This window comes from Pezoporus flaviventris, unplaced genomic scaffold, assembly GCF_033815535.1.
Source record: "Pezoporus flaviventris isolate CSIRO_AGI_PZ_B2104156 unplaced genomic scaffold, CSIRO_AGI_Pfla_v1 ptg000007l, whole genome shotgun sequence".
Lineage (NCBI taxonomy): Eukaryota > Metazoa > Chordata > Aves > Psittaciformes > Psittacidae > Pezoporus > Pezoporus flaviventris.
This window is the reverse complement of record NW_026892555.1, coordinates 30,504,064-30,518,453: the sequence shown is the minus strand read 5'-3', so window position 1 is coordinate 30,518,453 and position 14,390 is coordinate 30,504,064.

Genomic DNA, 14,390 nt, shown 5'->3' with positions numbered 1-14,390 from the left:
AGCCACCTCCTGCTCCCTAGAGAGGCTGCAGCATAAGCAACTGTTAGCACAGGTAACCGCCTAGACCGGCTCTGCAGGAAGTACTCTGGGAGCCAGCGATGACGCGCCAGAAGAACTCCCTGCACCGGGTCCGTGCCCGGGTGAACCGTGGGGCTCTTTGATTGACGGGCAGTAAAGCCAGTCAGCGGCGCTGGTGAGGAGCCAATGGGAGAGACAGGAGGGGGCGTTGACTCGGGGCTGAGTGTGGCGAGCGGGCTCAGGCCGAGGGGTTTAGTGGGGTGCGGGTGGTTTCTGGGTGCTTTTCGGTCTCTGAGAGCGGTTCGGAGTCCCGATAAAAGTGGAGCTGCAGTTTCGCTAGTGCGAGTGCTTCAGCTCGGCAAGCGCTAGCAGCGGCTTCTGCTCTGCTCGGCCCGGCCGGCCGGCTGTCCGGCGGTGGAGGGACTTCCGACTCGGGATGGGGCGGTCACCGAGGGTGGTACGGGGCGGCGAGGCCGAGCAGCCTGGGGTTGAGGATAGCCTAGGGCAGTGAGGGGTTTCAGTAGCGTTTCCTGACAGGGTTCGTAGGGCTGTGAGAGGAGAAACTGAATAGACTGTAAGTACTGCAGGCCCGTATTTCTCCAGCAGCTTCAGCGCTGTTTGAGGCGTGGTTGATCGTTTGGTGCCTGGCGTTAGTGACAGCCAAGTTCTCCCTCACGGGTCTGGGAGTGTTTAGGTGTCTCAGGAGGTATTATTTGAATGTATTATGCAGTTGAGGAAGGTTGCATTGGAAAGCTGGTTATTATAGTTCTAGGAAGCAAATAAAGGTAACTTTCTAAGATTTTACTGTATGAACAGATTGAGAGGCATCTACATTGTTAATTAAATATAAAAGATGCTCAGCTAGTGATTTATTTCCAAACAGTAACTATGTTTACTCTTTGTTTGTGAATACAGGTTTACATATGACATTAAGGGTCCTAATTCTAAGTATACCTTGCTGAGATTAATTATGCTAAGGAGGCTGGTGGAGTGGGGGGATTCCATGGGCATGTATTGGTGGATTTTATGCTACTTTTTTTGTGACTCAGACCCAGGAAATTAGCTACCACTCTGGACTACTTGTGGTGTCACAAAACAGGATGGAGCCCTTTGTGAATGTTATGATCTTGAAAGAACAGTTTTGTTGAATATTTATGTGTAATTTTCCACAATGGCAAAGCATCTTCAAAACAGTGCCTAACTGTTAACAATGAGTAATTCCTCTTTTAGAGCTGTTTGAAGTGGATAAGTCTAATTCATATAGCTGATTCCACAAAATGGGGATTACATCTTTTATATGGAAACTTCATTTTAAGCAAAACAAGTTTACCTTTTGAGCTAGGATGGCTCTTCTGATTCACAGAAAGACATTGTAGTGGAAAGGTTATGACCACTAATCAAGGAGAGACTGTCACACTCAAATGTTTAGATAGCCTACCATGTACCTCTGTTATTTGCAGTGATTTTTGCTTTGAAGCAAAACCACATGATAATTTATTTCTGCTGAGGTGCAATTTAATTGAATCATGGAATTCATTTTCTGTTATTTATTATCATTTCATGTTTGAATTAGAAACAAAAACACTTCCTTGTGCAGGACACTGTGAAGAGCTTTATCAGCATTTAAAAACCTTGGGAAGTGAGAACCTATGTGACATGAGCATAGAGAGAAAGGCAATAGAGGGCCAGTAACTGAAGACTGAAGCAATGTGTTGCTTCTTTTCTGAGGTTGATACTGTTGTGACTGTCTCTGGAGCCACACTTCCTAGGTTAGAGTTTGCTCCCCAGCCTCTTGCCTGTGTTTTGGCCTGATGCTCCAGATGCAGCTGACCATCTGTCACATGAGGGCTCTGAACAAAAGCTTGAGATGCTAAGTTGTCAATGCTTGGAATACTTACAAACCCTGTAACAGGAAGTGTAACTGGGGAGTGCTGAACAAGTCTCACATGCAGAATAAGTTTTGACAGGATTTCTGAACATGAGTTTCAGAATAGTTTGTGAGTAACTCATGATGAAGCTGCCTTTCCTCATTCATTCCAGTACCTGAAAGAAACGGTAAACAAATAGGGGTAGTTAGTATCTGAAGTTTGTCCTTGCTTGTGTACTCATCTGACCCATTTCCTCTTGCTGTTCCTTTTGCTGTGTTTATGAGGAGATCATCTGGACCCCATGCCGCTGAGAAAGCTCTTTGTCCTTCAGGACTCAGTGTGAACAAAGATGACAAATTCATTGCTGATCAGATCACTTTTACAGACTGGATAGCCTCAACTTTTTCTAAGATGGAAAAGAGCATGCTTGTTTAAACTATACTACAGTGGTGAAAAAAAGGAGTTTTTAGAAATGCAGAATGAAATGACTTGCAAAGCAGGGCTACCTTTCTCTTTGGAAAAATTTAATGCCCCTTCCTCCCTGGAAGCAGTGCTTGGATTGTTGTGGTTCGCTGATGATTCAATAATCAAAATCTTATTTGTAGTGTCTTTGTAGCAGACTGCACAGATGAGGAATTTAGTCACTGCAGTTAATATTCTTGAAGCTGAAAACTGCAGCTAAGGGACTGTAATATGAAGAGTGGGGGATGGAAGAAAAATTAAAAGCTAGAGTATACCTTTGTCCAAGGTTTTCATTTGTGTCTAACCTTTCTGATCATCTCTATCCTTCTAATTCTTTCAGGAGATGATAGAAAAATGTCCTCTCTGACTACAGAAAAGCACTCTCAAATTTCCATACCACTACTTGAAATGTGGTGATGCTTTTAAAGCAGGCATTTTCCATGGCCTTAACTGCTCACAGGTCTATCCTAAACCCGAAGTAGCCGCTGTGCATACCTAGCAAGTACTGTTCATAAACATTTTTATAATGTTTGACCTTAAGAGTGACCTGAAGATTAATGGATATGTTGTATCAGTTTTAATGGGTCTCTTCTCCCTTGGATGCACACATGTGACTCCCATTAGCCTTAATGGGGGTTATATGTGTGCCTAGAGGTTAGACAAGATCTCTAAAGGTGCTGTTATGCTCTGTTGTATTAACGATTTCATAATTGCTGAGGTGCTGCACCTTTGCATTGAAAGCAAACTAATTAAATTGGTCTAGTATAAATTGGCATGCTAACATACCTGGCACGTATATGTGTTTTCCTGTGAGTCCCTCAGTACACAGTGGCAGAGGCCAAATCAAGTGTGGAATTTAAATTTTAACTATCAGTTATCTTCCTTTTTAGTTTGTCCTTTTTTAATTCCAGAACAATTTCATGAGTTTGATTCCTGAGAAAGATGATTGTCCATGCCAATACAGAAGAAGAAGCTGAAAGTGGTATTTTATTTTATCATTAAAGCATGTATTGAGAAAAAACACTGAATTGGTTCTTATTTTTGATGTTCCAAATCATGCACTTTGAAAAAGGCAGTTAGGTCTAGAGGATTAACATGAAGCTTGATGTTGAATTTTAATTATGGCTTTGTTACTCATTTCTTCCAAGTGCCTTTAGACAAAGCACTTCACCTTTCTTTGATTTCTTGGTGTGTAAAATATCTGCTTGTTTCTTAGTGTTGTAGACATAAATTAATATCTGTTCTCCACTTTGAAATGTTAAGATTGTTACATCCAGCTGTATGCTGGCATAATCATGACAGCACAAGAAGAGAAAAAAATCATAGTGCCTACCGGGTACAGCCAGCCGAAGCTCTGGTGGAGATGCACATCTGTTGAAAGAACTGATTCTATTCCATAGTTTATGGTGCATAAGGCAGTGCACGGGTACTGAAAATTCTGGTATTTTTTTTTTTGTGGAAGAATTGTACGCTAGGCGGTTTACACTTTATAGACATTATACATTTTTATCAATCAAAATAATTATTAAATTTGATTGTCACTGTGAAAATTAGTGTACTGTATTCCATGACGTTTGAAAATCAACCACGATATAGTCTTCTTTGAAAAAATAAACTTAGAAACAGAATGAATCTTAATACTTACATTCTGGAGGAAAAGAAGGTTTTACCATGTTATGTGGTAACCTTCCCATTTTTTTTATTTTTTTATTTATTTTGTCAAATTAAGTCATATTATATAAATTGTCATATAAATTCAGTTCTGCAATTCAGTTTTGCTTCAGAAGAATTTAGATTTTCTTTTTTCCAGCATAACTATGTTTATATTATTTTTGACAGTATAATAGTTGACAGAGAGTAATTTATTCTATCTGCCATATTTTAAGGGTGATTGAATACTGTAGCAGGTTATCCAGATTGGTTGTGGAGTTTCTGTCCATGGAAATAGTTAAAACTCAACTGGATACAACTCTTTAACAATCTGCTTTGAATCAGGGGTTGGATGAGACAATCTCCAGAGTTCTGTTCCAACCTCGGTCACCACATGATCTATAATTTGTGTAGTTACTTTGCTGACACTTTTTATTGTAGACCAGCTTTCAAGTATCAATTCAAATATTTGAAATGGTACTTGAGATTGAGTAGTTTTTATCCCTATCTTAAATTAAAAAGCACAGAAACAGAAACAATTAGCATGAAATGTTTGGATGCATGGAATGTTATAAGCCTGGACAGTTGAATACATACAACACACTGTGCTGAGTTTTCTCAGAGTGGAAAAGATAGAGGTATGCAAGATGCCTAATTTTTAGTCTCTGACATACTGCGTAAGTAAATATTGCAGTAAATGTTGGAATTGCATTAATTGCCTGTTTAATTTTTATCTGTAAACTCTTGATTGCCTTACAAATTCCTTTTATATCAAGTATCCATACTTTTAACATAGTGAAATAGTCCTTATAAGAGATTTTGAGAGATAATAGTTAGGTTTTAATGGAGTCAGAAATAATAGTTACATTTTATCTGAGTCTTATTAAAATTAGGTGGCTTACTGTGAAGTTAAAGTGTTGAAGCTGAGAACAAAAACAAGGTATTGGGATCTTTTTCAAGTTATAGCCAGATTTTGAAAATTACTGGTTGGTAATTCTGTACATAATCTACTTCTAACTCTCATATCCTGAGGTTTGCCAGCTGTTTACTTCAGTTGTGTATAAAGGTAGCTGGATTGGTAAAATAAAGCATGAGCTTGCATTTTAGCCTCTCTGTTTCATAGTCACATATCTTCATTAACAGTTACAAGCTTTAGTTACAAGCTTTAGTTTTCTGAAAACTGGTATGATTTAGTCATTGCCCCCCTTTTCTTTGACTGTAGGTGTTACTGAAACACTTCAAGTGGAAAACAGACTGATGATACCATCTCAATAGCAATTCGTTTGAACTTGCCCCAAGTGGAAAAGAGATTGGTGATATCATCTCAATAGCAATTTGTTTGAACTTGCCCCCAGAGCTCTTGAGGATTTTAGGATCTTGTCAATCATTAGGTAGTATTCTGTAAAGTTGTGTATGCCAAGTATATTAAAAATCACTGATTATACCCATGAAAAATTCTGCTGCATTGCATATGCCCAAATAATTGTAAGTCTGCTAATAAATCACTCTAGATTTATGATTCCTATATGAAATGACTAAAGAAAAAATAAAAAAATATTACATGGAAGCCTAACATTGCTTTTGGTAACCTGTACTTTTATTAACTGTGCTTTCACACTTCCAAGGATGGAAGAAAATGGGTGGTTAAATTTATTAGTGGTCTTCCAAGAGATTGATTTGATATTCTTTCTCTAACATGCATTGAACCCAGGTACAAAAATTAATGTGTTAATGCAAAAATTGCAGATGTCAATGTGTGTATGGGAATGTGCTAAAAAGGGCCAGAGCTTGTCTTGACTTACTGTTTTGGTTATTGTTCTGGGTTGGTCTTTTGTTTGTTTGTGGGGTTTCTTTCAATAATCAAATTTAAATTTCAACTGTCCATGTTATTTTTATTCAGCTTTGCAGTGGGACAAGAAACAGAGTCCAACTGCATTCTTTTATGAGTGAATACTTTGTCCCATTCACTTCATTTTGTGGCTAATATCAGAAAAATGCTGTAGGAATTCAGCTGCTTTTTAGCTCAGTTTTCATAAGCCACAGTTACTTGTAGCTAGGATAAAAGGACTAATCTGGTTCTGAATGAGAGTATGTGGTGGATAAAGAGGACTATTTTAGGGGGGTTGTAGGGTACATAATTATTTCATCACCCTGGTACAAAATTCTCAAATTATGGCTTATTTCAGATTACTGGAGATTATTGCCAAATATTTCTTTCTTTGGCATGTAGTGAAAGCTAAATTTCATTTGACTGTTCATGTACTTATATATGCAGAATCATCTATGTTATGCAGATGCCTAAAAGCACAAGGAGAACTGGATTTGAGAGGAAACCTGTGTTGTATTCCGATATCACCATCAACTTAGATCACATTGGTATCACATTAGAATAATGTTTTACAGCCTCTGCCAATTTAGAAATCAATTTGATGCTAGATTTGTATAGAACAACACATTTGACTGACAGAAAAGGCTGTTGTAGATGGATGTGATGTTCTATCCTTGTATAACAAGATTTTTGACTGACAGTTTAACAATAGTACAATTTCTATCCCATATATTCTAAATTATTACAGTGCAAAACATTTTTGCACTTGCTGTATATAGGTAACACGTGCACTTTTTGTGTAATAACATTCAAAAAGAGAGGATTTCTTTTATATCTTAAAGATAACGACAATTAATGAAGGCTCTGTATGACACTTATAAGCAGTGTCAAGGACTGCTATTGTGGTGCATGGTAATGTAAAAACTATTGGGATGCTTAGCTCCCAGTGAAGGATCAGCATAACTCTTGACACATCTTGTATGGTGGATGAAATAAATCTTGGAGAGCAATAGAAATATTTCTTAAACTGAAGATTACCCTTTTTGTTTTATAATCCCTCTTTTCAGCTCTGCAGTTCTTTGTATCACTCCAAAATACAGTTTTAATCTGAAAAGTAACTGTTTAAAATGGTACCTATTAATGCAACAGCTTTGCTTTCTGTGCTTTGCAGTCAGTATTTTTCTGTTCTGAGACCTAAGATTCTTCTTCAGAACCATAGCTAGATAAGGAAGGTACACAGTTCTTATTTGGGTATCTCTCATTTTCTTTAGGGAAGATGATCATTTGGTAAGTATCCTTCTCATTTTATGATTTCTACTTCAAATTCTTGGCATCCTTTAGATCTTTGCAGCACTATTTACACTAACTACACTAATTCTCAAAGCACAGCACCCCCTACTTTGTGTAGGTCTGGGACACTATAGTATGTCTACATAATATTTGATGTTAGTTCAAAAATAAACATTAAAATCTAAACTTCTCTGTAAGCTTCAGTTTCATGTTGCATGCGACTGAGACAGAAGGTATGTTCTTTCATGATCTTCCCAATGAAAAATAATATAAAAATATTGAATAAAAAAGTTGGACCACATTTAGCAAAACAGGTCTCTCTTTGATTATCTAGACTGGAAAAACATGGCAAATACAATGATTACTTTAACATTTATTTTTTAATTGGCTTATTGTGAAGGATATGTTTCTTAAATGGCTTTGTATTTCCTAAGGGAATTAAATAGATTATTCTTTTCACTTCGTTATGTATGATCAGAGAGATCTTGGTATCTCAGGTTTACTCAGTAAGATTTTATTTTTCTTTTGGTGGATAAATTCAGTATATGTTTTATCCAACAGCAGGAATATTTATTGGCTTGCAACAGTGGTGGTGATATTTCCTGCAAAGCACGAAAAAGATCTTTAAAAAAATATTTATCTTGTTATTGGCAGTGTCACCTCAACTCTTGTCAGTTTTAGGTGTAATACCAGTGCTTCTCCACCAGTGATTTATGACATGAAGGAAGGCATAAAAGTAATTTCAGAAATAATATTATCCAGTTAGAAAATTGTCACTCAGAAAAATTGTAGTTTTATCAATATAAACTGTTAAGGTTTTAAGTAAAGTCAACTAAAAAAAACCCCACCTTCATGGTATGGAATTATATTGATGTTCACGTAGTTCATTGTGATGATACGAACAATCTGCTACTTAATTTGAGAGAGTACTAATGATCATCATCGACAGGGGGGCCAAATTCTAGAGTTTGTTAGAGCATGTGCTTCACTGAACACTGAAAACTTGAGATTGTAAACTCAGACTGAGTTCTAGTTTCTAAGCAGGATGTATTGGTACAGAATTGTATCTACCGCCTCTCAGCTGACCACATCTGGTGTGTCCATTTTGTTTAATACAACTTTTCTTTCCTGGGCATCTTTCCTCATGTTGCTTAACCCATATCTTCACCTTACTTTCTGTCTTGACTTTGCTCTTTGCCATTTGTGAGCAAATACAGGTCTAAAAAATGGTCTCATTTTAGTTTCAATCCTGCTGTTTGTTGGGTTTGGTGTTTGGTTAGGTTTTTTTTGTTTTATTTTGGGTTTGTTTGGTTTTTTTGTTTCTTTTTTGTTTGTTTGGTTTTGGTCTTTTTTTTTTTTGTTGGCTTGTTTGTTGATTGGTTTGGGGTTTTTTTTGTGACCCTTTGTATCATTGTTCCAGTAGCTGTTGTCTGTCTAATCTACTTAATTGTCTTTAGTTTTTCTTCCCTTTTTATGTTTCTCTTCTGTGAAGTCTCAGTTCTCAATTAGTGAAGGAACAAAAGACACAGAAGGAAATGTTCCCTTGCTGTCTGTGTCTTTGGCTTTGTAACAGCCTGGAACAGAGGCAATTACAAAGGGCTGGATTAGCTCCTTCATCTCCAGCTTGGAGAATACTCAGTAGAGATGATTTTTTAAGGAGACTTTTGCTTTTCAGATGAACTTTCTGCTGAGCATATGAAAAATACTGTTTGCAGAGATACACAACTTGGCCAATGGTCGAGAATTTCTGCAGGGTTCATGAAAGCACAGTGTTGAGATAGGTTTGAAATAAGGCATATGGGATGAACTTTCTGTTAAATTGTGATGAGGTTTATGCTTTTAAGCAAAACATTTCCTCACTTTTAATAAGGAGAAAGCATTTCCTGTGTACTTCACTTTTGAAGTGTATGCAGCATTTCTCTTGACATCTATATGTGTACTTCTTTCTTTGGTATAACAAAAATAAAAAGTGCAGTCTGGGACAAGCATAAGAACATGCCAGACAAGTAAGGATTTGTCACTTGCAGAGTTGAAATGCTGTGGTTTAGAATTCAGCACAGTGTGATGTCTTTAAACATTAGCTGTACAATAAACACCACTTATAAGTAGGTGCAAGGGAAACGTACACATTTGTAAAGTTACCTTATTTTTTCCAATTAAAAAAAAAAAAAGTCGTTAGCAGAGACATTTCTGCTCAGAATGAAGACCTGATTCTAGAGTCTCAGATATTTAATTTGGCAGATAGCGTAATGAAAGCATGTTAATAGCTTTTTCAATAAGTTAATAGCTTTCAAGTTCATACTAATTAGTTTGTTAAAATATTCTATTGGTAAAATACTTCCTTTTTTTTTTTTTTTTCCTCTCCAATAGAAGTGACAAATGTAGCACAGTTTTATAGGGACCGTCTTGCCAATGGTAAGGGCAGAATGATAAGTAGTATTAAAATTGTTATAAAAAAATAATTAGTGAATGATTAAGGAAGCTGCCCTAATTGGCATCAAAGATAACTTTCTGTCATTTTACAGTGAAATCTGAAAGAGTGTAGGAGTGGGTCTTGCAGAGAAACTGAGTGCTCTTGGGAACAAGGATGTGAAGGCAAGCTTCTCATGGTGATATACTTGGTCCCAGGTGCCCTACATTCCTGACTGCCTACAGTGGCAGCTGCAGGAGAGTGAGTGCTACCCCATTCTTTGCCCATCCTTGATGGCTAGAGCACCATGAAATTAAAGAGTAATTCTTCATGTTGAGAAGATAATCTCTCATTTTCCATGTTAATGCTCTATTGTTAGAATAGTGCAATACTTTACTTAGTGAGAATAATGAAGTATGTTTTCTTTTGAGTTCTGTCGGGGGTTTTCATGTTTGTTTCTGGTTTTGTTTGTTTTGTTTTGACTTTTTTTTGTGTTGTACATCACCGACATCCTGTCTCTTTAAATTGCAGGGTTTTGTTACCTTCCTCTTTCTTTGACATCTCTTAGTAGTATCCTCCAATCTCTAGGGCATTCTAAGCAGCACCTCTTATATCCTTATACATTTGGTCTCTGATATCTTTTTGAATCCCACTGCAATTTTTCACATTTCTTTCTCATGTCCTTTTGAAAACTGTCCTGGGTTCACCAGTAGCAGTTCTTTTTCTTGTTAGCTGGTGCTACTGGGTTTTTGACTTTCAGCCTGGGAACAGTGCTGATAACACTGATGTTTGTAGTTGTTGCTAAGTAATGTTTACTCTGACCAAGGACTTTCTGAGTCTCGTGCTCTGCCAGGGAGGAGAGGAAGTCGAGAGGAAGCAGAGACAGGACACCTGACCCAAACTAGCCAGAGGTATTCCATACCACAGCACGTTATGTCCGGTATATAAACTGGGGGCAGTTACCTGGAAGGGTTAGATCACTACTCAAGTTGGGCTGGATATCGGTTGGCAGGTGGTGAGCAGTTGTATTCTCTTCCCTTGTTATTTTCCTTATCATTATTATTATTGGTGGTAGCAGTAGTGGTTTGTGTTATACCTTAGTTACTGGGCTGTTCTTATCTCCATCCGTGGAAGTCACATTCTTCCAATTCTCCTACCCATCCCTCTGGGACTGGGGGGAGGAAGAGAAGGAGTGAGCAAGTGGCTGTGTGGTTCTGTGTTGCCGTCTGGGCTTAAACCATGACAAAAACATATGCTTGTAGTACCTTCAGTTTCCTTTTGCTTCTGTTACCTAGGCAAAAAGCATCATGTGCTCTGGCTTATTCCAAATAAAGCTTGTGCTTACTCAAAAGAGTGCATGTATTGCACGGCCTGGTGGCTGTTGTCAAAGTAAGTAACATCCAAAGTCTCCCTGTTCCACCATCAGCAGGGAATTACTAGAGATTATTCCAACCTTTCTTTCTCCTGGCCCTCCTCATTTACTGGGTACAACAGCTGTAACACCTTTGGAAACTCAGCCACTGGTAGAACTATGTCACTGGATTAAAATTTAAGGTAGTAATAGTAAAACAATCTAGATTTGGGGAAATTTACTTGAGATAATTTATTGTGAACTGATGTGAATCTCTGATCGCTGTTCTGAGTGTTGACAAGAAGAAAATGACAAGCAATTAGACACACACTTACATAAACATCTGAGCCCCTGTTCCCCCAGTCCAATTGAGGTTGTTTTGCTGCCCTGCTGTGGTTTGCCCACTGTCACAGCCCCTTGGGCATGTCCGTGCTGCCTTTTGGGTTGGAGTGCCCCATCCCCACCAAGTGTGTTTCCAGCCCCTGCACCTGCCTTTGTCTGCCTTAAATATGTCTGAGCAGGAATGTTATGTGCTTCTTTGGTAGACAGAAGGTTTTCCCACCATTTTTATCTCATTTGGGAAAGGCTGTAGCAAAATTTGACTGGCATATGGCAGTTCATGACCTCCTCCAATGCAGGTCTAGTGCAGCTCCTGCTACTTAAAGCCTATAAAACATGCATATTTGTAGCCAAGAAAAAGAAGATGAATAAATAAACAGGTAACATATGTGTACCTTTTGTTTCCCTACAAAACTTTGGAGATAAAGGGAGGGCATTTCCTCTGCTGTTTGGTTTTTGGTGGCTTTGGTTTGTTTTTTTTGTAGAAGGCAAGATATTTGCATTATGTTTCATGGGATGAGTGAGATGGAAGGAAGAATATTTTCAGTGAACTTTAGTCTTATGTAGGCATCTAATAAGAATGTTCCTTTAAGAGTGTTATTAGATAGGAAAGACCAGCACAGAAATTACATTAGAGGTCCTGTCTGTCTTATATTTTTAATTAGTAGTTTTCTATCTTACCGTACAGCTGTTATAATTCCTAATTAAGCAATTAACTGGACTTGCTGGGAAAAAAAAAATAGAAAATTTGAAACTTACATCTGGTTTACAGTCCCTAGGAATATGAAGAGCTGGTCAACGTGAATTTTCTTGTTAAAATTCCAGCTTTCTGTTCATTCAGACTTCTCTCAAATGGCCTACTGTATTCTGACTAATGTAACACTTCAGGAAATGTCCTTGCTCTCTCTGAATGGAGTGTCTCATTTTTACATTGGTTACAACTGTTTAGGTCACTTTGCTTTTATATTTTTAGCCTTTTTCTTCTTGTTCTGTAAAATAATTTCCTGGTTCCATCCTTTCTTGAAAGTATGTCTTTCTGTTGCTCATCATAAAGCTTCAGCATTTTTACAGAGATCTTCAAGCATAACTATATAAGTATCAGTTTTATGTGAAAACTGGTTTGGTCAAACATGCTATTCTTTTAGCTCACTTGTGGGTAATTTATTGAATCCATTGTTTACTTTATGTTGTTGTTTTGCGAAGGAGGTGAAATCCTGTTCATGTGGGCAAAAGGATGGAGCTATAGAAAATTATAAATACTGTATTTTCACTGTGCGTTAGAAAAATAATTTTACTTCCTGTCTTTGTGGCAGTTATGCGTTTATGGAAGGAGATGAATGAGGCAAAGATGTTTGCGTAGCAAACAGGGTTAGAATTGTACAAGGAGTTAAAATTTGTCTTGGTAAGCTTCCAAAAGCTATACTCTAAAGGAAGCCGTGTTGTTAGTATGTTACAGAACCTTTAACCTGTAGTTCAGTCTAAACTTCTAATAAAAGAAAGAAAGCTTGCCCTTTTCCTCAGGAGTTCCTTGAGGCAGTATTTCAAACATTTTGAGTCTGTTTAGTTGGTTTTATTTCAATACATATTAACTTACATGAGCACGTTTATTATGAAAATTTGTAAAAAAATGTCGTGAAATAATTTTGAAAGATGAAGAGCACATTAGTGTTTTAACTCATGGTAAACAAAATTTTGAATGAGGTGATCCCTTCTTAATGTAATGGGCTTAATTTTTCTTTTATTTTCAATTCATGTGCAAATAAGACTATTTCAGTTCTGTTCAGTTTTGCTATCAGAGTTTTGTTTCAAACAGCTGAATGTTTTAAACAAATCCAGTGGTGAAGTTCCTTAGTCTGATGGTATGTTTTTGAAAGCAGACTATATAACTAAGGCAAGATAATTTTTCCAGCTTTATGGTTGCTTGTTATTCTGTCTCCTCCTGTGTTCAGTGTATATTTTTTGCCTATAAGTTTCTCCGTAAGCTTTGTGTTTACTAATTCTCCAAAATACATTCTAAATTGGGTTAATATTATCTTCCTCAGCCCACCATGACTGAGAGAAACTAGAAAGCTGATTTATAGAAGTTGGTTAAGAAAAGAGTTAATTAAAACTTATAGCAAACCTAGAGATTTCTGATAGCAGGTTCTCACATCTGGTAAAAAGCTAAGCAGTTTGATGCATGGTAGGTGAAGTTAGGCAGAGTTAGATAAGATTTAATGTAGTCAGGGTAGTTAGCCAGTGGAACAAATAGTATGGGAATATGCTGGACTCTTTAGATTCTGGAGTCTTTTCAATTGGAATTGGAGGTTATTTAATGTAATAAACTGTTGCTTTGGCAGGAGTTTATACATTTAATTTGGAATTGTACAGTTCTGTTGTCTGCCGTATTCATGACATCAGCATGGATGATCATAACATTTTTCATAGCCTTAGGTTCCATAAATACACAATTTGAACTCTTACCCATGTGAGAAAGAGCAAAGTACGGGATTAGCAAGGAAGGTATAGGAAGAACACAGTAGACCTGAACATGAATGAAACTGTGACAGAAGATTTATCATTAATTCATTAGACATCTATTCAGAATGATGTGCCAAAGGTACGGAACTCAGCTAATGGAAGATGTTCACATTGAAAATAGAAAGTGAGAGGGAATTTTAAAAATGTATCTGCACCTTGCAATAAAAATGTAATTAACCTATGAGCAGCATGCTACTAATGAAGTTTGTTTATTATTTGGAATGAAACTAGTGTTTCTGTACAGTGTTCTAATATGCTATGTAAATATGCTAGGTGATTTAGTTCTAGCTCAGTTGTCTCTAACATTGACACTGCGTTGCATGGCATCTGTGTGTCCTTGAATTTGCAGTTGGTTTTCTTGGACAGATTTTATTTTTGAGGAATTTCTCCTGTTTGTGTAAAGAAGAAATGTCAAATGTAAATGCATTTTTATTTATTTTGGAGCAACTGCATTAAAATTTTCCTAGGGAATTCTTGATTTTCACTAGAGTTCCTTAGTTTCTGAAAGGATTTTATTCATCTGCTTCATATAGTATCCTTTGTGCCTATATTGTCTCTGACAGACAAATTAGTTTTAATTACTGCTGGTCAAGTCAACAAAAAAAAGAATATTCAGCTAAAAATCTTGCCAGCGTTAGTACTTATGACTCTGCC